The sequence below is a fragment of the Pipistrellus hanaki genome (genome assembly GCF_964339955.1).
Source record: "Pipistrellus hanaki genome assembly, chromosome: 19".
Taxonomy (NCBI): domain Eukaryota; kingdom Metazoa; phylum Chordata; class Mammalia; order Chiroptera; family Vespertilionidae; genus Pipistrellus; species Pipistrellus hanaki.
In genome coordinates, this window is record NC_140521.1 from 10,921,446 (window position 1) to 10,943,585 (window position 22,140).

The window sequence follows — 22,140 nt, forward strand, 5'->3', positions numbered from 1 at the left end:
GAGGACTGGCTGAGGGATTAGTGCCGTAGTAATTGGTTTTCTAATCAAGGCCGGATGGAACGAAAAGCTGGGAGCCGTGGGAGAGCTCTGGACCGTGAGTCAGGGCCTTGGCAGACAGTGAGTGTGATACAGCTCCGAGACTCTCGCAGACCTGCCACCTCCAGGCATTGCTTATAAATGGACAGAACTTGCCCGGGGCTCTCAGCCAGGGAAGCAGGGTCTGAGCCAGGATGTAAACTCTATTTTCCACTCCCCGGTAATTCATGAAAGCCCCAGGGTAGAGGTGAAAGGGGCTTGGACCGGCCTATGAAGGTTGGACCACTCTTGGTCTCTTCCCTGGCCCGGGCGGTCACACACCCGGCTCAGCTGTTTGGTGTCTGCATCTTGCTTTCCAAAGAAGCTGGGGAATGGTTAAGAAGGGCCTTTCCAGTTAGTCTTTGCTACTGAATTAAGTTGGTCAACTGTGTTGCCTCTCTCTAGATTGACGTATGGACCCCAGGTCCTCACAGGTTTGGGAATGTAGAGAATAAGGCTTTTGCCAGCTGCTGAGATGCTTTTGTGTTAAGTGAGTAACAGGGATGCATTTTTTCCCCTCTGGTGTACAGGGAAAGGGTAAGAATTTGTATTGGGTCCAAACCCCATCACGTCGTCTTCTGCCCTGCTCCAGAGAAACCCTCTATGGTGCTGCACCTGGTGGTGGCAGGAGCCAGGGGGTAGGCAGTGAGGGGCAGAGTTGTGGGTTCGAATCCCTCTGCTCCTGATAAAACTAGGTGATGGTGGGCCCCTGGCTCTGACCATAGACAGTGTGAGGTGAGAGGAGATGGAGAAGGAGAAAGAAGCCTCAGAGGCAGTGCTGGTGGGGCTGAGGGGCAGAGAGGTGGCTGGGAACCCAGGGTGCCACTCTTCCTGTAGCCCCCATCCAATGGCCTCCCAGAGCTCTCTGTTGACCAGAGAGGCCATGATGGGCTGGGTGGGGAAGTTCTGTCCAGAGCAGCCTGATTGATCAGAGGGGGCAGCTCCTTCAGCTCTCTTCCCCCTGCTGGTCCTTTGGCTCAGCCATGGGCTAGGAACAGAGCTGCTACTGCTGGGGCTGACATCAAGGAGCAAGTTGATAGGAGTCTTTCCTGCTGACCACATGCAGAGTGCACACGGGACAGGTTTGGGCTTGAAGAACATTCAAGGCATGTGCCAGTTAGAAGCTGAAAGTAGCAGCAGATCTAACCCAAAGTGTATTAAGCAGTAAGGAGTATATTTTCTTATACATTATGACATTCAAACCAGGACTGCTCTGGGCTGGATAAATTCAGTGGCTCAATGACATCCGCAAGCACCTGGTTCTTTGTCTGTCACCCCCCCAGAGATCGGCTGTGCTTGCAGACTAGCTTACCTCTGGGTCATACCGGGGTGGGCATCGCACCATGTCCAGGTTTAAAACTAGAAACAGTAAAGTGAGTCAGCTGTAAAACTGGGGGGCGGTGGGGATGGGGTGGGTTAGGGGAGGGAATGGAGGCTGTGACAAATGGCCTGTTGTAATTCATATAAAAATTTAAAAATTTAAAACATTTTAAGTAAAGTCAAGAGACAAATGAGAAACTGGAAAAAAAAATTGCAACTCACATCACAGGGCTGTTTTCCCGAACATACAAAGAGACCCTAAGAATCAACAACAAAATATAACCCAATAGAAAAAATGGGCAAAGAATCTGAACAGATTATTCATAGAACATACACATGGCTTACCTTGTAAAAGGAAGTTCAGTCAGTCTTACACATAATAAGAGAAATGAAAACTATCCTGAGATAGCATTAATCATTCATATATTAAATGGGTAACATTCAAGAAGTTTGTGTCACGCTGTATTGACAGGGGAAATTTGGTAATATCAAAATTATAAACAATTTGCCATTTGACTCAGCAATTTCAAAATAGGGAATGGATCTTAGGATATACTTGCATGTAAGTGAAATTATATATATGCTAAGTTTATTATTTGCAACACTGTTTGCAATGCAATAGCAAGCAATTGCAAATGACCCAAATGTCATGACAATGGAATATACTATGCATTTTAAAAGAGGAATGGGGAACTTCTCTTTGTACTGTTATGGAAAGATCTCTAAAAAACATATTTGGAATGTAAAAGGGAAAAAAATCACCAAGGTTCAGAAAAGTGTGCATAGAAGATAGAAAACAAGACTCTGCATTTGTGTTTGCTTGGACAAGGGGGAGACAGGAACGAGAGGGAGACATTTCAGTGCATATTTTTATACACCGTTTGATTTGGAACCGTGTTACATGTTTCCTTTCTCAAAACCAAACCAGAAACACTGAGCAGATCCCATGAAACCTCTGGGAAGACCTGCTGACTTTCCCCCGGGCTGTGAATTGTGGAGTAGGAAAGGGATGGATTTAAGAAATGATCTAGAAGTGAACCCCCTTGGGTTGGGTGAGGGAGAGAGAAAAAGGGCAGAGGCAGAATCAAAGGTGGTTGGCAGATGTGGATAACTGCTCACAGGGCACGTCCTGACATGGAACACGGGAGAGGCATGTTGGGGGAAGAAGGAGGCCTGCAGCATCGCTTCACCTTGCGAACCTGGTCTCTGCACTTCCCTAGTCACTCAGTCCTGGGACCCTACCTTGTTCTATTTCTCTGTCAATCCACGGACTTATAGTTTGCTGGTGACAGTCCCCCCGATCAGACCAGTGAGCATAGCCCCTTGGGTGTGAATCCCGAGACAGAGCTGGGTCTGCGGGTGGCTCTGGCAGCAGCCTGGGCGTGAGGTCTCCCAGGGAGCAGAGTAGCAGATGTCTGGAGCTCTGTGGACAGGGAGGAGGCCCAGCAAGTGGACACAGCAGCAGAAATCCCACAGTTGCCACTGGGTCAGCATGTCCCAAAGAAATGGTGGGTCCTTGTCTTCCATTTCTTATCTGTTCTAATTCTCTCTGGCTCACCATATGCTGCCGGAGAGGACCCTGGGGCCCTGAGCCCTGGGCCTGTATCTTCTCAGGACTAACGTCTGCCCAGGGGCACCACACTCTGATGGCTCTAGGAGAGTAGATGGGGCAGGGAACCCAGAGGAGAGGCCCTCTAGGCACAATGAATGTGTTTTACGTGACACTCATGTGAGAGACGCAGCAGAATGGAACGTGCTTGTGGTACATGTACCTTTTCCCGGCAATAGCAGTCCGCCCAGCTCTGGGCCCTGCTCCTGGCGCACTGGCAGAGATGGGGCCAGGAAAAAAATGGACTTGGACTTGAGGCTAACAGCAGCTGTGCTTGCCGGAGTTGGAAGCTTTATGAATTGGTGTGTGAAGCAGGGCCACACTCTCGGTTTCAATTGTAGCTGGAAAGGATTAGAAGACAATTAATAAATCATTTAGTGCCCCGAGTTTAAGTAACTTGTTATTATGGGCTGCATCTCTTTATTACGCTTTACTGAGCAACATTGGCGAATTTCCTTCAAATGTCACACAATTTGTATGCCATTTGTTTCAGAAGGTTTTTTAAATACACACATAAATTATTAACCTGAATTCTTCGGGACACATTGCCAGAATCCCAACCCCTCTCCCACCATCCCTATGAGCCTCTTAAAGACCCCCTGTGCCAGGCCTGCTGCCCCAGGTGTGGGGAGGGCACAAGAGCCACTGGCTGTCTCCTTGGATTGGGCACCTGGCAGAGACCTAACGGGGCTGTGAAGAAAACGCTCATGTTTTGGGAGGATTGGCTAGAGGCTGGAGAGGAACAGTTGACCAAAACCCTTCCTTCCAAAGATTTGGTAAAAATAGGTCAGGCTGGCAGGGTGGGCCTGCCCTTAAATAAATCCGGGTCCTGTTGGCGGCGAGTTGGGGGCATTTCAGACACCCTGGGCTCCAAGCTGTGATATCATCGATGGGAAGCCTCTTTCTCTACGATGAACTGAAGAATCGTTTCCACATTTCCTGGGCCTGATGCTGTGTCGTCCTTTTGTTTGTCTTGGTGGAGAGTTTAACGTTTTGATAAGATACCATTTTAGTTGACTCCTGAATTATTACAGTCCCTCCCCACAAAGATTCTCAGGTGAGTAGACAGGGACTGGATCAAAGTTCAAACTGATCGGCTTGCCCCTCCTTCTTCAGATGCTTTTCTAACCCCTGTACAACACGCACCTACCGAGCACCTAAAGCGATAGGTGCTCCTAGAGTGTGCGCACGCACATATGTGTGTTGTGTGTGCACGTGCACACATGTTTACACAAGTCTTTGCGTGTGCTGTATGTGTGTGCATGTGTTGCCTTCATCTTGCTGTATGCATCATCATACTACTCCGGCCTCTGTAGGAGTCAGTGCCTGGTGAGCGAATGAATGAGCCACCCCGGAAGGAACACAGGCAGCTTCTGAACAAGCTCAAGATGAGGGACAGGAAGAACCCCGCAGCCTGGAAGCATTGAGAAGGGGCTGCACTTGATATTTTTCCAGACAGCTCAAGGTTTACTTCTTGAAGATCTCCACGGGCGCTTAACTAGTGGACATGCTCCCTGCCTTCCTAAGAGAATAGTCCAGAACCTTCCATGATGTTTTCTCCGTGGCGTACCCTCCTCAAGTTCAGTGTGCCTTTTGGGAATGCCTGAGCCGCCTCCTCTCTGGGTCCTGTTAGCAGGGAGCTAGGAGCATCTCAGAGACCATGAACTCCAATCTGTGATGTCATTGATGAGATAGTACAGAGGCCCAAGGCACCAGACACTGAGCCTGTTAGAAATGTGTGTAAAATCAGAGCGAAGAAGCTGTAAGCAGGAGCCTGGGAGTTTCCCTAGGAGAAGGTCAGAAGCTTGAGGGCAAGGATTTTGTGGCTTGTACTTTGACTGCTTGGAGATTTAAAACATTGTTTCGGTATGTTTATATGAGGTTGGATTTATGGGGTTACTGCATAGCGAAATCACATGTGGGTGAGGAAGGCAGTTAGGTCACAGAAAGATGGTCTGTCTCCTTTGAGGTGGGAGTGGGGGGGGGGGGTTGGTAAAGGCATTTTATCTATTAATTCCCTTTCAAGAGCACCAGCAGGGAAAGCCTCTGATTGGGTCACTGGGAGACACAGAGGCAGTTTCACCAGGAGGGGCCTCTGCAGTGTTGGAAAGCCTCAGGCAACCCTCCTTGCCAGCTCTGCCACCCCTTTGCCCTGGAGGGAGCTTGCTCTTCACTCCCAGACTGAGCTGCTTTTGTGTCTCCCGGGAGCGAAGACCTCACTGTGGCCAACAGAGGGGCCTCCGGGCCGGCCCTGCCCGAGAAGGCTTTCACCGGCCCCAGGCCCGGGGACAGTCACCTGTGCCAGCCTGTGGCACTGCCAGCTCTGCTGCCGGCAGGTGCCAGGTGGAGACAGTCAGCTGCTCAGGAGAGAAGCTGTTCTGGGTAGTTACAGCTAGCAAGGGATCCCGTTTTATCTACCTACCATCAGGGTTATCTGTCCTCTGCTGGAGGCACCGCGAGGAGCAGTGAGCAGGTACGGCAGATGGCAGTGCAGCCAGGTGATTCCGGGTGACAGGGTGGAGAGGGAGGGAGTGGCCGCCCCCGATCCGGAGGCTGCACACTGCTGTGAACTCAGGAGACCCCCGCCCTCCCCTGTTTATGGTGAAACTGGGCCTCCTTCAAGAGAGGCAGTTTTCCTACTCGGTTTGTTCTCAGATTGGTGTTACACCCTGGAGCCAAATTAGTGGCTGAGAACAATTGGAAACAAATGCTCTCTCAGCATCCCACTGTGATCTGGATGCAGGTGGGACGGGGAGGCGGCCTTCTCCACTAAGCCACCCTCTGAGGAGAGCCAGCATCCCAGCCGTGGCCCAGCGGAGCCCCCCACACTCAGCTGTGCTGCACACACCTGCCTGCCCTCCGCCGACAAGCGGGAGCCCTGTGAAGTTATTTATGAAACAATATTCAGGACCAGCCCCCAGGGGCAAGTTAGGAATAATGAATGGAAGTGCTAATCGGAGGCCCAGGCTGCTCAAGGGGCCTGGAGCTGGCCTGCTGGTGGTGGTGGTGGTGGGGGGGGGGGGGGGGGGAGGGAAGAGGCTCGCTCCCTAGAGGCTCCTTCCTACAGCCACCAGGGTGGGCAACCTTCTCGGCCATGTGGGTGGCTGTTGACTTGGCCTGGATGTCAGGGTGAATATTGGCACTGCCTCACCTCTGGATGTGCCTGAAGTGGGAGGCTCTCCTTTGTGATCCCTACATACCTGCTGGTGACACAGCCTCTCAATCCACTAGTATGTCTCTCCTGTCGGGCCGTAGGCGGCTTGAGGGCAGGGAGCTGGATTCTCCAGTCCGGTAAGGGTCTACACTCAGAACACATCTGGTAAAGCACGAAGGCCCCACTGGCCTGGCTCCCTACCCTGGACTTCCCTGGACATGTCTCCACCCCTCGAAACCTGTTTCTGCAAATGTGAAAGGAGGAGGTCAAAATAGATGATCTCAAAGGTTCCATACAGGTCCACCCGACCTGGTTCTGACCCACTAGCTCCCCCATCGGCTCTTGTGGGCTGGCACTGCCCATCATGGCTGCGGTCTCCTCTGAGCTGGTGGCCCGGCTTGGCCATTACACAGGGTTTCCGTCTGGGTCCTCTGCTCTGGTGGCCAGATACTATCCCCTGCCGGAGCTATTTCCCCTTGACCTATCCGCGCTTCTGTCTCTTTTCTGAGTCCAACAGTTGAAAATTTCCTCCCCAGTAAAGCCAGATGCAAAGTGAGAACTCTTAGACAGAAAGCAGTATATTTGCTCTGCCCTCTCGTGAGGCTGAATTTAGTCTTTTTTCTGTCCCAGACCCCATTCAGGGTCCAGTGAGGGGGCCTTCCTTTCTGCTAAGGTGGGCTGTGGCCATCGTACCCTGCGCTGTGCCCTGTTCAGGGGAGCGGTGGCGTGGGGTCTCCGCCCCTGGCAGACCTGCGCCTGCTTTCTGGGAAACCAGTCGTACCTCCTTGCACGAGAGAAATACTTTTAACTTTTCAAAGTACATCAGTATTTTACTTCATTTTGAAAGTATGTCTATGTTGCAGACAAGGCAGGATAAACATCTTGATTTATTTGAGGCCCAAATATTTATTGGCATCTAGTCCAAGATTCCTTGGCATCTTGGAACTTTCAAGCAGAATGCGAGCTCAGTGAGTATCTTCTGCGCTGATTCTTAACTTCTCGGAAGATTTGACAGCCTTAAAATTGTGGCAAAGTTTGTAAATCTATAGGAAAGCACACACACCAATGCTGTTCTAGATAAAATTCAAGGGGTTTGTGGACCCCTAACACCTTAAGATTCCTCTTGCCTTAATTCAGCCACTCAACTAAATAGATGGGGAAATGGAGGCCCAGAGTGTCAGGGGAGGCAGGCGTAAGGGTCAAGGACAATAAAGGCCAGGACTGCTCCTAGGTCTGGCCTAAAGCCCTTCCCCACCCCCGCTCAACTGCACTCAGCACAGGAGCCTCCCAGCCTCTCCCCAGAGGTCCCCGCTCATCACTCATTGCTGTGTCCCCATTACTGACTCACTTCAGACTAGAGAGGGCCCCGCTCTACCAGACACCTCTCTCCTCCCACCAGTTAAAAAGTTTGTTTTTCCTTTTCTTTTCTGCCCTAAATCTTGTCTCATGCGCCAGCATCACCCTTTGAAATCACCTTGGGCCAGATGTTCCCACAGGAAAGCCGCCTCCCCTGTGGGTGGACTGGCCCAGGAGCCCAGCCCCTTTGTCGTGTCCCCCCCCCCCCCCCCCCCCGGCATTCTCCCACTGTGGCTTTAGAGAAGGGGATCCCTGCTGTCTCTATCTGCCTGGGCCCATATCCTCTTCTGGCTTTCGGCTGCTCATTTTTCTGTTCTTTAATACCCCAGGCTCTTTTTTCTTTAAATATATCTAAACTGGGAGAAGTTAGTAAAAGAACACACACTTACACACACACACACACACACACACACACACGCAAAAATAGTTTTATAGTTGTAATATGAATAAATAATACAATATTAATAAATAATAACATAACAATAAACTCTGTATTTTTGTATACTCACAGCTATAAGCCTAATTTTGCCTCTCTCTCTCTCTCTCTCTCTCTCTCTCTCTCTCTTTCTAATTTGGTAAAATACACATAAAATTTACCATCTTAACTATTTTTAAATGTACAATTCAGTGGCATTAAGTACATTCATATTATTGTGCTACCATCAGTACCATCTACCTATAGAGTTCTTGGAAAACTGAAACTCTGTATCTATTAAATCATAACTCCCCATCTCTCCTCCTCCAGCACCTGGCAACCACCATTATCCTTTCTGTCTCTGTAAATCTGTGTGTGGAATCAGAGTATTTGGCCTGTGGTGACTGATTATTTCATTTAGGAGAATGTCCTCTAGCTTGTGGCTTGTGTCAGAACTTCCTTCCTTTTTAAGGTCAAATGATATTCCATCAGATGTACACATCACATTCTTGCCTATGCTTTCATCATGGATGGACACTTGGGTTGGCTCTTGTTGTGAACATGGGTTTGCAAATGATCTCTTTGAGTCTTGCTTTCAGCCGGGACCGGTTTGGCTCAATGGATAGAGCGTCGGCTTGGGGACTGAAGGGTCCCGGGTTCGATTCCGGTCAAGGGCATGTACCTTGGTTGCGGGCATATCCCCAGTAGGGGGTGTGCAAGAGGCAGCTGATCGGTGATTCTCATCGATGTTTCTAACTCTCTATCTCTCCCTTCCTCTCTGTACAAAATCAATAAAAATAAAAATGAATCTTGCTTTCAATTCTTTTGAGTATATATGCAGCAGTGGAGGGGTGGTTTTAAGGTGTCTTTCTCTGCGCTTGCTCAAGTCTATCTTTATTTTGTTCTTAAACTGACATCTTTTGAGCAACTACTGATCTCACTGGGTCTGTGGCACATGTCACAATGGGCGCTTTCTCAGAGGAAGGAGCTTTGGGGACTCAGCTGTCTTCTCTATGCAGTGCCCTCCCTTTGTAATCACTTCTGCTCCCCCATCATGCCATGTTTCTTCTCGGTGCTGACCACCTCTCAACAATTTATATAAAATGTTGCACATATATAAAATGCTCAACCTTCATTCAACATTTTATATACATTATGTATATGATTTATAATGTGACATATAAATCAGATATATATGTTTATAGATTGCTTTCTCCATTAGAACGTGAGCTCCATAAAAGCAGGGACTGTTGTGTTTTCTTAGTTATTGTATCTATGCCAGGCACAGTGCCTGGTGCATAAGCCCAAGACGTTATTAAGTTATTATTAACTTAATGCTACATGGAGTAAATGGATGAATGAATGAATGGATTAATGAATATTAAGCAAGATACTGTGTCTCCCTGCAAGAAGCTTACAGTTCAATAAGAAGATAGACACACTAATATTGTAATATAAGGCAAAATAAAGGGGCCTTGCGGGGTACATAGCAATGTGTGAGGATGGCCAGAGTTGACCTAGGAAGTACCTTTGTGTCCTTGGCAGGTTATTCCCTCAACATTGATAAAAAGGCCCGTGTCACTCAGGAGCTTTATATTCATTTTCTCGGCAGTTCCCCCACAACATCACGCTGTGATATTATTATCACCGGTTTCCAGGGAGGAAACCAAGACGCAGAGAGAGTCAGGAGCTTGCCCAAGGCCACACAGCTAGGACGCAAGGGGGATCTGAAGTCAGGTCTGGCTGCCTCTCAAGTCCAACCTCTTTGTCTCTCTCTTACCAATTATTTTTATTTCCTTCATTCAGTTTCTTTTCAAAAACCACAAAAGTGGCTCAACTGCATCCAGAAACAAGGCAAAGACGCGCTAAAGATGGAGAGCCTTCGTCCCTTGTTCCCGTTCTCCCATCCGCTCGCTGTGAACACTCGGGCTGTTCCTTCCACTGCCTCTGTGCTCACACAAACACAGGCAAATGGTGAATTCATTCTTGAGTTTTCTCTGTTTTCACCAAATGGAATTCCAAATACTGCATGTCACTCTGCTCCTTACTTTTGTTTCTTTGAGCATTATGGCCAGCTTGCGTGGCAAAAGATACAGATCCAATTTGTTCTTCTTAGCATAGTCATACCCCAAGTTACTTGGCCATTCCCCACTTGATGGGACATCCAAGCGGTTTTGCACATCTTCCTGCTGAAGATGCTGCCCCTTTGTCCTTATGCATTCCTGCTCTCCTCCATAGCATACATTCTCACACGGGGGCTGCTCAAAGTGTATGTGTATTTTTAATTGTCATAGACACTATTATACTATCTTTCTCAAAACATAGTAGCAACCCAGTCATGCTTTGTTGTTGTTGTTAATGCTCACCTGAGGGTATTTTTCCATTGATTTTTGTTTGTTGTTGTTAATCCTCACTGGAGGATATTTTTCCATTGATTTTTTTTTTTAGGGAGAGGGCAAGAGAGAGGGAAAGACATAGAGAAACATCGATTGAGAGAAACACATCAATTGGTTGCTTCCTGCGCAAACCCTAACCATGGCTTGAGCCTGGGAGGAGTCTGCAACCAAGATATATGTCCTTGACCAGAATTGGACCCCTTCTGCAGGCTGATGCTCTATCCACTGAGCCAAACCGGCTTGGGCTCCATTGACATTTTCACGTCTTCTCGGAGCCCAGTGCCTTTGGGCTTATCCCAGCCTCTTCTGACCTTGCCCAGGACCCTCCAGAAAGGCTGAGGGACACTCTTTCCTCTCTCCTGTGGCCACACGTGGACACTGGGCATTGCTCTGACCTCTCCCTCGGCCAGTGACGCCTGGCTGTCAGGGTACTGGGCTATAGCCCTAACTCTGATGGTCCTTGAGCAGACCACTCAACCATTTGGGTTCTTGGTTTCTTCATTCACAAGCAGAAGGAGGCTGGGTTAGCTAGATCAGCTGACCTTCCTGTGTTGCGATACCTCTAGAGCTGGCTCACAGCAGGTGGAGCACTGGGGATCTGTCTGCATTGGGGGAGGGGCACTGCAGGGAACATGAGACCCTCAGCCATTTTCCCTAAAAAGGCCTCCCCGCTGCCTCAACTGCTGGTTCTGCAAGGAAATGGTGTGAAAGGTGGGATTCTGGAGCCAGACTGAGCCAGACCCAGGTTAGACTCAGCTCAGCCGTGTACCAGCTTTTCCAGAGCCGCGCTGTCCAACACAGCTTTCCCCAATGGAGGAAGTGGTCTCTATCGGAGCCCCCAGAGCGACAGCCACCAGCCACATGGGGCTGACCAGCACTTGAAATGTGACTGGTGAGAGTAAAGGCTGGATTTTAAGTTTTATTTAACCTTAATTAGGATTATTTAAATCTATAAAGCCACTTGTGGCTAGAGTATACGTTACCGGACTGTGCAGCTCTAGAGGATGAAAATGGGGTATGTCACTGCAGTACATAGAAGGTGTTCAGCTAGCCCGGCGTCTGGCGCATAGTAAGCACTCAACAAATGTTTGCTATTATTAGGTATGATGGGTCTTGCTTTCCAGCCCACCACCCATGGCTCTGGGACACCCCACCCTGGCTGTCGCAGAGCCACTTGGGGGAGGGCGGGCGCGGGAGGTGTTGCAGCGGTGGTGCGTGTCAGTAATGAGCCTTGCACTAAATGTTTCTGGTCTGCTACTTTCCCTGGAGGGTCATGTGAGCCCGAGTGGTATGTGGCCTGCTTTGCAAGTGATTAACATGGTGTAAGCAATCTACATGGAGAGAAAAACCCTCCGTTGGTATTCCATTATTCTATTAGAGTTTCAGAGCTGGGATTAAGTGGACATGATTTCTTCCTATGGGCCATTAATTTTGTTTTATTGCTGGTCTGATGGCCATTACCCTTTTTTGCCAATGCATTCCCCCATTAGGTTTGTACAATTAACAAAATATGTGCTGTTAGGGCTTTGATAGGAATGGTGGGATGGAAATAACTGGAGGGGGTGCAGCACCACCGAGTTGGGGGTGGGAAGAGGCTGGACTTAGGGGGCGGGGCCTCAGGAAGAAAGGGGGTGTGGCCTCTTTGTAGCCCTGCCCTGTAGCCCCGGGCATTCTTGGAGATCACCTCTGAGGCTCTGGCCTGCTCTCTCTGCCAGGAGTGGAGGAGTTGCCCAGGGGAGAGGGAAGGACACGGGTGGGCCTGCCTGGTGGCCATGGCCTTTCTCCAGATCCCCTCCTTCAGCCTCCAGCTGAGAACAGAGTGAGCTACCCTGCCTGACCCACCCGTGCTGTCACCTTGAACCTGAAACTCCTCAGCAGGCAGCTTGCGTCAGCCTCCAGGTGTCTGGCCCTGTGACAGGAGAGACTCCGGGTGACGCTTTGCTTCTCTCTGTAGGTCACACAGGAGGGCCTGGGCCTGATTAAGGGGCAGCTGGTACTCAAGATCAATGATTGCCACATGGAAATGCAGGATTGGCATCGTCAGGCCATCCAGGTCTTTAAGAAAAGTTAGAAACCTGGATTCTTAAATGAGACTTCCCACTTTTTAGATGGTGGCAGAATTTACAAAGACGACAGACAGGGCAGGGTTCACCTGCGGGCTGCCAGCTGACCATCTCTGCCAGGCAATGAGGAGTCATCGAAGGGCATTAAGGACGAGTGGATGAGACGAAACGTGTGTTTCAGAGAGATCTCGGGTTGTTGGGAGGCGGTGGGGTAGGTAAGGATGGGAAGAGGCTGGAGGCTGGACCAGTTAAGGGCCCAGGAGAAGAATGGACACTTGAGGCAGGTCAGTGACCTGGGATGGAAGGAGAGCAGTGACACTCCTGGTGAGAATAAGCAAGTCTTACTCTTGATGTGTTCACACCTCAGAGGAAGGCCTCAGGGCCAGGCATGCTGCCCTGTGAGCGGATCCTCTGGCCACTGAGGGGTGGCCTCTGCAGGGGCCTTGCCGCCTGGGAGCCCACACTGCTCTGTATGGAAGTCCTCCCCTCCTCACTGCCTTCTGTAATCAGGTTATGAGTGTCTCTAACTCCTTCTCCCAGGCAGGAAAATTATTAGGATTAGCCTGCCAGTGCCAACAGTCCTTTATAGGGTCTTCTGTACAGGTACAGCCCCAAGAACAGAGTCTTGGGTCTGGGCTGGGCCTGGAGAATGTGACTTAGGCACCTTTTCCAGTGTCTCTACACCTGGGTGCCCAGCGCTGCCTGTGGCCCAGGGGACTGAGGACGGGTGTGAATCAGCATCGGTTCTTCTGAGGAAGCCCACGCAATGCTGGCTGGGTTACTGTCTCAGAGCCAGTAATGGCTACCAGGTCCTAAATTAACGACAGTCAGGACACAAGCCCACGTCTGTGATGCCCTGGTCTACTGCTCTCCACCTCAAACCGTGGCTCATCTCTCTCCATCCTCCCGGCTTACCCAGTGAACATCATGGTGCTCGCTCAGCTGTCCTTGAGTCTGTGCTACGTCCTATGGAGGTTTTCTTCTGTCCCTGTCCCCACCTCCTTTCCAAACAAATATGGGCATTCCACAACTCCCTCCTCATTTACCATTTAATGAATTTCCTCCTATTTATGGGACTGGTCAATCTCATTTATGGTTCCATTTCATTTTCATGGTGAGTAAAACAAGCCTTCATTTCAGTGCTGGTTGCATTACTGCGTGGGCGCTTATCTGAACGCCTTTACACGATCGCTCGCCTGCCTGGACCACAGAGCGCTGGCTTCGGAAAGGCCTAAAACCTCATGCACACAGGTGACTCCCCAGCGTGGGTCCCTGGTCAGTGCCAGTCCAGGAAGACCTTCTGCTCGTTCATAGTCACGAAGGCAAAATAAGGACAATGTGGAGAGGTTGTATGTGCACATGTGTACATGTGTGTGCATTATACATGTGTGCATGTGTGTGTGAGGCAGGCACAGGCTGAAAATGCTTTCCGTGATGCTCTGTTCAACTCAAAGGATGGCTCTTTTTGCTTTCCTCTATCGGTTTTTTTTTTTTTTGGGGGGGGGAGGTTGAATTACTTGGTGTGAAAGAGACACTTAGTATTTTGTCCATACATAAGTTTGTCAGCTCTCTCAGTCTCCTGCTATTTGTGATATTATGCTGATGGGTGAGACCGAGTCTGGGAGACCACGCTTTGGTGTAGCTTCTCACCGATGCAGGATCCTCTGTCCTGTGTGGAGAGCTCACCGTATCTGAGGAAGCCCAGCTCAGGTTTGGATGGTTCTCACTGCTAGAAATTTCTTTCTTTCTTTCTTTCTTTCTTTCTTTCTTTCTTTCTTTCTTTCTTTCTTTCTTTCTTTCTTCCTTTCTTTTTTTTTTTTTAATAGAAATTTCTTTCTTATGTTGAATGGAAGACTGGCTTCCTCTAACATCCATCAGCTAGTCCTAATCCTGCAGTCCAAAGGAGTGCAGTTTCTCTTGCATGGTTTCTTCAAATGTTTGGAGGAAAGGATGCTGCTTTGCCAGGATTTCTGGGACCAAAGGGAGATATTAGAGAGGGACAAATGAAAGGACAACTCGAGCTTCTTCCATATCTTTTACTTCATTGCTCCTAATGATGAAAATAGCAACAGCGATAGATGACATTCAGTGAGTGCTTATGTTGTGCAAGGAACTGCTGAGCACTTTTCAGTCTATGAAATCTTCAATCCTCACAACTAATCTCAGAGGAAGAGCCCTTGTCAGCCCCATTTTACAGATGAGGCACAAAGAAGCTGAGTAATTGCCCAAGTCACACTGTAGTAAGGGCCAGAGTTGTGCAGTCTGATTCCAGAGCCTGCACTACTGACTACTGAACGTTTTACCGGTACTTTAACTGCTAGATGCCTTCGCCCATCTCTCTCTTCTACTCATCGCTGTCCAAGTTATTAAAATATGGTGCCAGAATTGCACCAACAAACACAAAGAAAGTGACCATGTGCCCCTCGGTGGGACATGGTATGACTATTAATACACTTAAGATCATGATTCATGGGTTTGGCAATGACACCACACCCTGGGCTCATCCTGAGCTTGCATTTGATTCAGCCCACTTAAAAAAAAACAAAAACACAAAACACACACACACACACACACACACAAAACAAAAACAAACAAACAAAAAAAAAAACAACAGGTCACCTATGCTGTGTTTTTGCAATTGATTTTTGAATGTGAGAGTAGGATTTAGGGTATATATTCTTGTCAGAAATTTTCTATAATTCTGTAAAAAATAAAAATAGATTTTCATGTGCACATAATATAATTTAATGGTTTAGAGTGATGGGATTGTAGGCACTTGTACGTTTTCTTCAAAATTATTATATTTATGGCTGCCATGATGTTATGGTGCAAAAAGTAAAAACCGATAGAGGAAAGGTTGACTTTTTAGTTCTGGCCCATCCTTTCAGTGTGTTAAAAGCATTATAACACCCTTGAATCCATGTCTCTCACATAGCAACCATCCTTCCCAGCTTTGCAGCATAAGCACATGGCCAGTCTGCCATATCTTCTCCCAAGATGCTGGTGTCTCCACAGCCAGTCCAGGGGCAGGGATGAAGGCCTGCTCCCTGCAGCTCAGTGTGGAGACTTCCTGTACTGAGTCTAGTATGCTCAGTAGCCACGAGACCATACTTTATAAGAATACAAGTTGAGCTCCTTGCCAATCAGAGGCTGGTTCGGAGCTGCTGGTTGTGGATTCTGGTTGGAATGGACAGAGTCCATTATTAAACATTTCTGAGAACCTGATTTTTGCTGGGGATTCTGCTGGGTTCCAGGGCTATACAGACATATAAGATGTAGCCCTCGTCCTCAGGGCTGGTCTTGTCTCTGATGTCATGCAGATGGTGGTAGGCAACCCCAGAGGAAGTGCCTCATCCTGGGGGACACTATCATGAACAAGGGCATCTTCCTCTCATGGGTACATCGCCCTCCTCTCCCCACTGCCCGCCCCCATGCCTGAGTCTTAAATAGAAGTCCCACCTCTTCCAAGGAGCCTCTCTGTCTTAAATAGAAGGAAAATTAATACTAAAGGCTGTGGAGATGGGGCAGGACTTCTCTTCATGTCATTTCCTTTTTGAAAAGCCTTCCGTGGTAACTTGGTGTGGTGACAGTAACTAGACTTGGGTGGGTACGTAGATGTTGAATCACTGTGCTTGTACACCTAAAGCTAATGTGGTATTGTGTGTCAACTGTACTTTAATTAAAAATCAGAAACTTCAATGGCTCCATGAGCTCACAGCTCAGCCTGGCCTCTCTGTCTGACACTCTCAGCTCTGGATGCTCCGATCCAGCCGGCTCATTCATTGTCAGCCCCTGCTCTGGACTCTCTCGGGCAGGCTGGCCTCTGCATTGTCCCAGGGCGCTGCATGCTTCTTTCTCTCATCCTTGCTGGGATTGCTCCCCTTTCTTGGGATGCCCCCCCTTCTCCCTTCCATCAGCCAGATCTCTCCTTTCCAGTCCTCCAAGACCCCTGCAAACTTCCTTGAGCGCTTCATCTCTTCCCGACTTCATTTTTCTGTGGAGAGAGAATTATGGTCTCCACCGCACAGCTCGGCACGGCCATATATATAGTCCTGTCTTATCGGATGCTGTTTCATGTGGTTAATCTTATTCCCCCAATGATGCGGCGGCACTTTTATAACAGGACCCATGGATCTTATTCCTGCTGCACCTTGCGAGTGTAAATCACAGAGCAGACACCCGGGGATGCGTGCTGGGCTCTTCCTGTTCTTGTTCATGCTGCTTCACCTCAGAAGGAGAATAAAAAGCAGTCGTGTTTTTGATCTTCCCAGACTTGCCCTATTATTTTCCACGCGCATTCTTTTCCTTGCAGCCCAACTGGACTCGGCACTTTTGCTTGAAAGTCCTCTCTTCTACATCACCCTTCCCTGTTCTTGCCATCAGCAACAGCATTAGTCTTGTTGCTTGTTTGTTTGCTTTTTGCAGCCTTCCCCACATAGACTACACATTCCCCGGGGGCTGCTCAGCTCTGTCCCCTGCCTGGGGTCTCCCATCAGACAGGAGGTGTCAGTAAACAGTGATTGTCTGGCCAGCTCAGGGCTCTCCACAGCCATGAGCCTCTTTCTCTGGGATTTCAATAGAGATGGGGGTGGAACTCAAAGAAACTGAGGCCACAAGCAGGTAAGAGAGGGCGGTCCTGTCTCTTTGTCCTGGTTAGCTGTCTACAGTCATCGTTTTGCACCAGGAGTGCCTTGCTCAGGAGACTTAACCACTCAGCACTGTGGGCACAGGGCTGCAGGGCTGGCTCCTGGCAAGACCTACTTCTGATTGTACTGTCATCCTCATCTTGGCTCCCTCCCAGCAGAACTGTACACGGTCTATAAAAATGTTTTCTTTCGTTGACAGGTGAAGTCTGGAGCAGGACTCTGAGGCTTTCTGTCCTCCATGCCACTCATCAGAAGAGGGACTGTGAACTGTAAGTAAATCTGATCGGCGTTTTCTGTGGTGACTCAATAAGGTTACGGGTTAAAGACCAGTCTTGAACCTGATCTTTAACAGCCATGCACTGTGCACGAGAAATCAACAGTGGGGCAGTCAGAACGTAAACTACGGCGGGCCTCTCATTAGCTTAAGTCTGAATGTGACAACACAACATTCTATTTACTTAGACCAGTGTTTCCCAAACTTTTGACATATGTGTACTCCTTCTATAATTTTCATAACGCTGAGTACCCCTCGTACTCAAGAGAACATACGTAGAATTAGGCGCAGCTAAGCACGTGCAGTGCATATCCCCACCAAACTCCGGTGCAATGCATACCCCCACCAAACTCTTCCCGTACCCCTGGGGGGTACGCGTACCACACTTTGGGAAACACTGATTAGACTATTGATGGTGCAGTGGGTGGACATGCCGTGTTATGTGTGTCAGACATGCCGGAGAGGGCAGCTCTTGGATTTGTAATACTGACCCAGGCCCCAGCCCCTATTGTCTATGGAGTAAGCCTGGGGGTCAGAGATAGGAGGGCCTGGGTTCAGGTCAAAGCCCTTGTTGTTACATCTGGTTATTTCTAGGGAAGGGTGAGGAAGGACAAGGAAATACCGCCGTTGCTTCCCTTCCATTACACAGCAACCTTCTACCTTATCCTTGTGCTTATTGGTTCATATTGGTTCTCCCACTTGGCAAGATTCACACACCTGTAGGACCCGGCCTCAGTCCGGCCTCCTCTGTGGCGCCTTCTTCGGTAGCTCCAGCTGGACCCTTTTCTGCAATTCCGCTGCAGTCGCATGTCGAGCATCCTCTGGCCCAGGCTGGGGGTGTGGGGCTCATCTGGGATTCCCACCTCTTACGTCCTGCAGCCTCGTGCTGCACTGAAGGTGTGAGCTGGGCCTGGGCTGCTCCCTGGCTCCCCAGCTTCTCCGCCCTGCCCTGCTCTGGGGCTGCCGGGGCCGAAGCTGCTGCTGCAACTTTGATAGTACATTGGCTTCCAACCAGTCCATGGAATTATAAATGATTAACCGTTATCAGCACACATCTTCACCTCTGTGTAAAAATAGATTGCCTGTAATGAGTATTTGAATAAATCATAAGAATGGCCGCCCCGCGATCATCTAACATCCTGCCGATGGCTGCCCGGTGAGTGAGCAGGGCGCCGGCCCTCCGCCTAATGGTCTGCGATTTAGTGCTGGTCGCCTCTGTGATTGACGGCCACGGCTCCCAGGGCACCTCCTCTCCAGCCCAGGGTCTGGAGTGGTTGGACCCCCAGGTCCAGGGGGCGGGGAAGGGCGCCTCCCTCATCCTGTTCCAGGAAAGCCTACCTAGGAGACAGGGCTGGGGTGAGGGAGCCAGAGCAGAAAGATAATGACCTCTGTGAGAATCGATGTCTCCTCGCACCGGAGGTTAGAGGGACCTCATAAGTCAAGTCAAGTACGCGAGGAGCAAGCTGAGCGTGAACCTTAATGAGAGCCAAGGATGGGGGGGAATAGGTCTGCATGTTCTCTGCCTGTCCCTGCGGGCACCAGGCTCCCGGGCCACCCACACCCAGGGACACCTCCCTGGCAGGGATACAAGGAAAAACTGCACAGAGTAACAAGGAAAAACTCGTTTCTTCAGGTTCCAGGACTCAGACCCGGGAAGATTAAAATGATCTTTCACGTGTGGGGGGAAGAGGATGAGGAGAGGCAGGTTCAGAGGGCCTGCCTGGGACCAGCTGAGGAGGGAAAAGCCGGAAACTGTGGTGTCTCAGAGAGACGACCAGTGAGGCTGTATTTAAGCGGGAAACAACAAACATCCTAATTTAATCTCAGTGGTGTTCCTACGGCTGTGTAACAAACCACCCCCAAACTTAACAACTTAACAATGTTTATTATGCTCATATAATCCGTGAGGCATGAGTTCAAATAGGACCCAGTAGGGACAACTGGTTTCTATTCCATCAGGTCTGGGGTTCAGCTGGGGCAGATAAAAGTCTGGGTGCTAGAATCATCTAAAGCAAGCATGTCAAACTCAAAGGCTGACACGGGCCAAATAAACAAGGTTTAAGTTTATGTGGGCCGCAAAACAACAAAAGCTTCAATTTTCATAGAAATGTAGATTTCTTTTGATCGAGACTGCTGAATACAAAGGGCTGAAATAAATGAGTAATTGTTAACATAAAATAATAGAACATTTTAATAAAAATTCATATTTTTTTCTTGAACATTAATTTACCAGACACTGATTAACTGCACACATTAATAAGCATAATGCAAATAAACTATTTTTCTTGTTCTCCGAAAGCAAAATAGTTCCTGTTGCGCACACCAAACAAATCAGCCCAAGACTAATGACGTGGCAGTCGGTTGCTAAAATATTCGCTGCTGGTATTAGTGGAGAGAAATGGTGCGCCTGCACATAAGGCGCGTAGGAAATGAATGCAAAACGATTATAGTAACCAGTCATTAGTGAACGTTGTAGTTCGTTATTAATAATTATGTATAACAGGATATTGTGAAAATTAAGTTACAAAATTTTTATTGAAACGTTTCTTACATACTGTTACATTGGCTGGGCCACAAAAATATTCGTTGTGAGTTGTGAGTTTGACATGCTTGATCTAAAGGTTCATAATTTTGGGGGTTGAATACTAGCTGTTGCCTGAGATTTTAGCCAGACCACCATCCAGCTCGTGTGCTTCTCCACGTAGCCTGGGCTTCCTCGCAGTCTGGTGGCTGGATGGAAGAGGGAGGAGAGAGAGAGAGAGAGAGAGAGAGAGAGAGAGAGAGAGAGAGAGAGGAGCGCAAGCCAGGAGGAAGCTCTGTTGCCTTTGTGACCTACTGGAGGCAGGCAGTACCACCTCCACCAGTCTCTTCACCGCGGCCGTTAGAGGCCATGAGGTTTAAAGACAGGACCCTGGAACTCCCCCGTCACGTCTCCCAGGGAGTCCAGCAGCGCATTGAAGAAGAGATGGGTGGGGAGAGGAGGTGAGCTGTTGCAGCGCCTTTGGGAAACACAGTCCACCACAACTTGTGTTTGTAGAGTCTGGATCCATGTGGCCTCCTCTACTTCCAAGGACAGGCTAAAGAAACCCTTGCCTTAGATAATGAAACTGTCTCTTAACTCACAGACTTCAGGGTTTAAAGGCCCCCCCAGAGACTCTCCTCCCGAGGTGGGACTTCTTGAGGACATGAGGTGTCAGGAGGCCCTGCAGTTGGTGGAAGCCTCCACCTTGTAGTCCAGCTCTGCAAGAGTGGGTCTGGTGTGCAACCCACAGTTTGACGTGCCAGGTCTGGAGAGGGGCCTAGACCTGTGACCAAGGGCTCCGCAAGCCTTGAGCCCTTCATTCCCATCCAGGGCTCCCCACACCCCCAACCTCATGGCCTTCCAAGCTGGGGTACATTCTAGCCAAAGATCAGGGCTTAAGAGGCTCCCAGGGTGGTGCTGGGGACAGGAGGTTGCGGCGGGCGGGGGGGGGGGGGGGGGGGGGGGGGAGGCCGGTAATGGGCAACCCTTCCTTCCTGCCCCACCTCTGTTCTCTGTCTCCCTCCTTCCCTCCCCCACACACTGTAATCTGTCAGGGGCGCAGGGGCGGGGACGGGACCTGAAGGACCTCGTTCCTTTCCGTTGTCTTTTTCCCAGCACAGATGCGGCTAAATTTGGAAGAGAATTATAGTGCTCTGGGTGCCTTGTTGTGACTTAAGGGGATAAAAACAAATCTCAAGCAACCAAAGAGTGGACACGGAGTCAGTCCATTTCCCCAAAGGACCGCGATCTGAGAGTGTCTAATGCAGAAAGGGATGGGCAGAGAAGAGAGGGCATGATGGGCTTGGTTTTGCTGGAAAGATGCTGGCGTTTGGAGGGAGTCTTGGTATCTTCCACAAGTCAGCTTGATAGTAATATTAATAACCAACCTTTATTGAGCACTTACTACCTGCAGACACTAAGCTAGGCACTTGACTGAATTTTCTCATTGCACCCTTACACTACTTTATGAGATACTGTTATTATCTTCATATTATGGAAAAGGTGGGGGCTCAGAGAACACCAGAAATGCCCTGGTAAGTGACAGAGAAAGTTAGTGACAGAGTTGAAATCAAATTAGGAAACCACTTCATTGTGTGGCACCAAGAACCTGGGTTTACTCTCCTATAAAGTGGGGATGTTCTGATTGTGTCGTATCCAGTGTCACCCCCAGTTCTGAGACTCTAAATGTGCAGAAAAGATTCTGGGAATGTGCTTAGGTATGTAAAGTGGGGCCTACTCTCTTGAACTGCATCTGTGGGAAGCAGGTAATGATTTTCGGTTCTCTCCTTCCCTCTTTAGGTGAGGAGACTAATGTTTCATTTGGGCACCCAAAGGGAGGAAACAAGTAAACACATAAAGATCATTTGCATCTTTAAGGCTCCAACTTGGGAGGATACGTTGGGTTTGAAGTCCAAAGCTGGGTTTGAATCCCACCTGTGACTTACGATCCCAGGCACATCTCTTTGGTCTTTGATTTCTCATCTCTAGACTGGGAATGGATTGTACACGCTTCCTGGGGACTCTATGAGACTAAACGCAATGACAGCTCTTGAGTCACTCCTGCACCCTATAGCTACCAGCATGGTTCAGTCACTCACCCACCCACCCAGTGAATAAATAAAAGGTGGAGCTGGAAGGTTGTTCCTCTCCATTTCTTCTGCCATAGATGGTCAAGAACCTTTCCTTTAGCTGTACCTTCCGTAAAAGTTCACTCATAAACTATTGATATTTTAATAATACACATTAGCAACTTGCCCTTTGACGAATGAATATTGAATGAGCAATAAAGAGGCAAGAGTAGCCAGGTATA

General features: G+C 49.0%; 1 protein-coding gene and 1 long non-coding RNA gene across 3 annotated transcripts in view; one reads left to right on the plus strand and one right to left on the minus strand.

Moving 5' to 3' along the window:
• LOC311613558 overlaps positions 1-22,140 on the minus strand; it is a 475,229-nt gene that overhangs the window by 276,745 nt on the left and 176,344 nt on the right. The gene's annotated exons all lie outside the window — the stretch shown is intronic.
• Positions 1-22,140, plus strand: part of PKNOX2 (PBX/knotted 1 homeobox 2) — a 226,186-nt gene that overhangs the window by 39,117 nt on the left and 164,929 nt on the right. For both annotated transcript variants that reach the window (XM_084867568.1, XM_084867567.1), the window contains exon 2: positions 17,234-17,303. The gene's annotated coding sequence lies outside the window, so the exon portion shown is untranslated. The remainder of the gene's footprint in view (positions 1-17,233; positions 17,304-22,140) is intronic.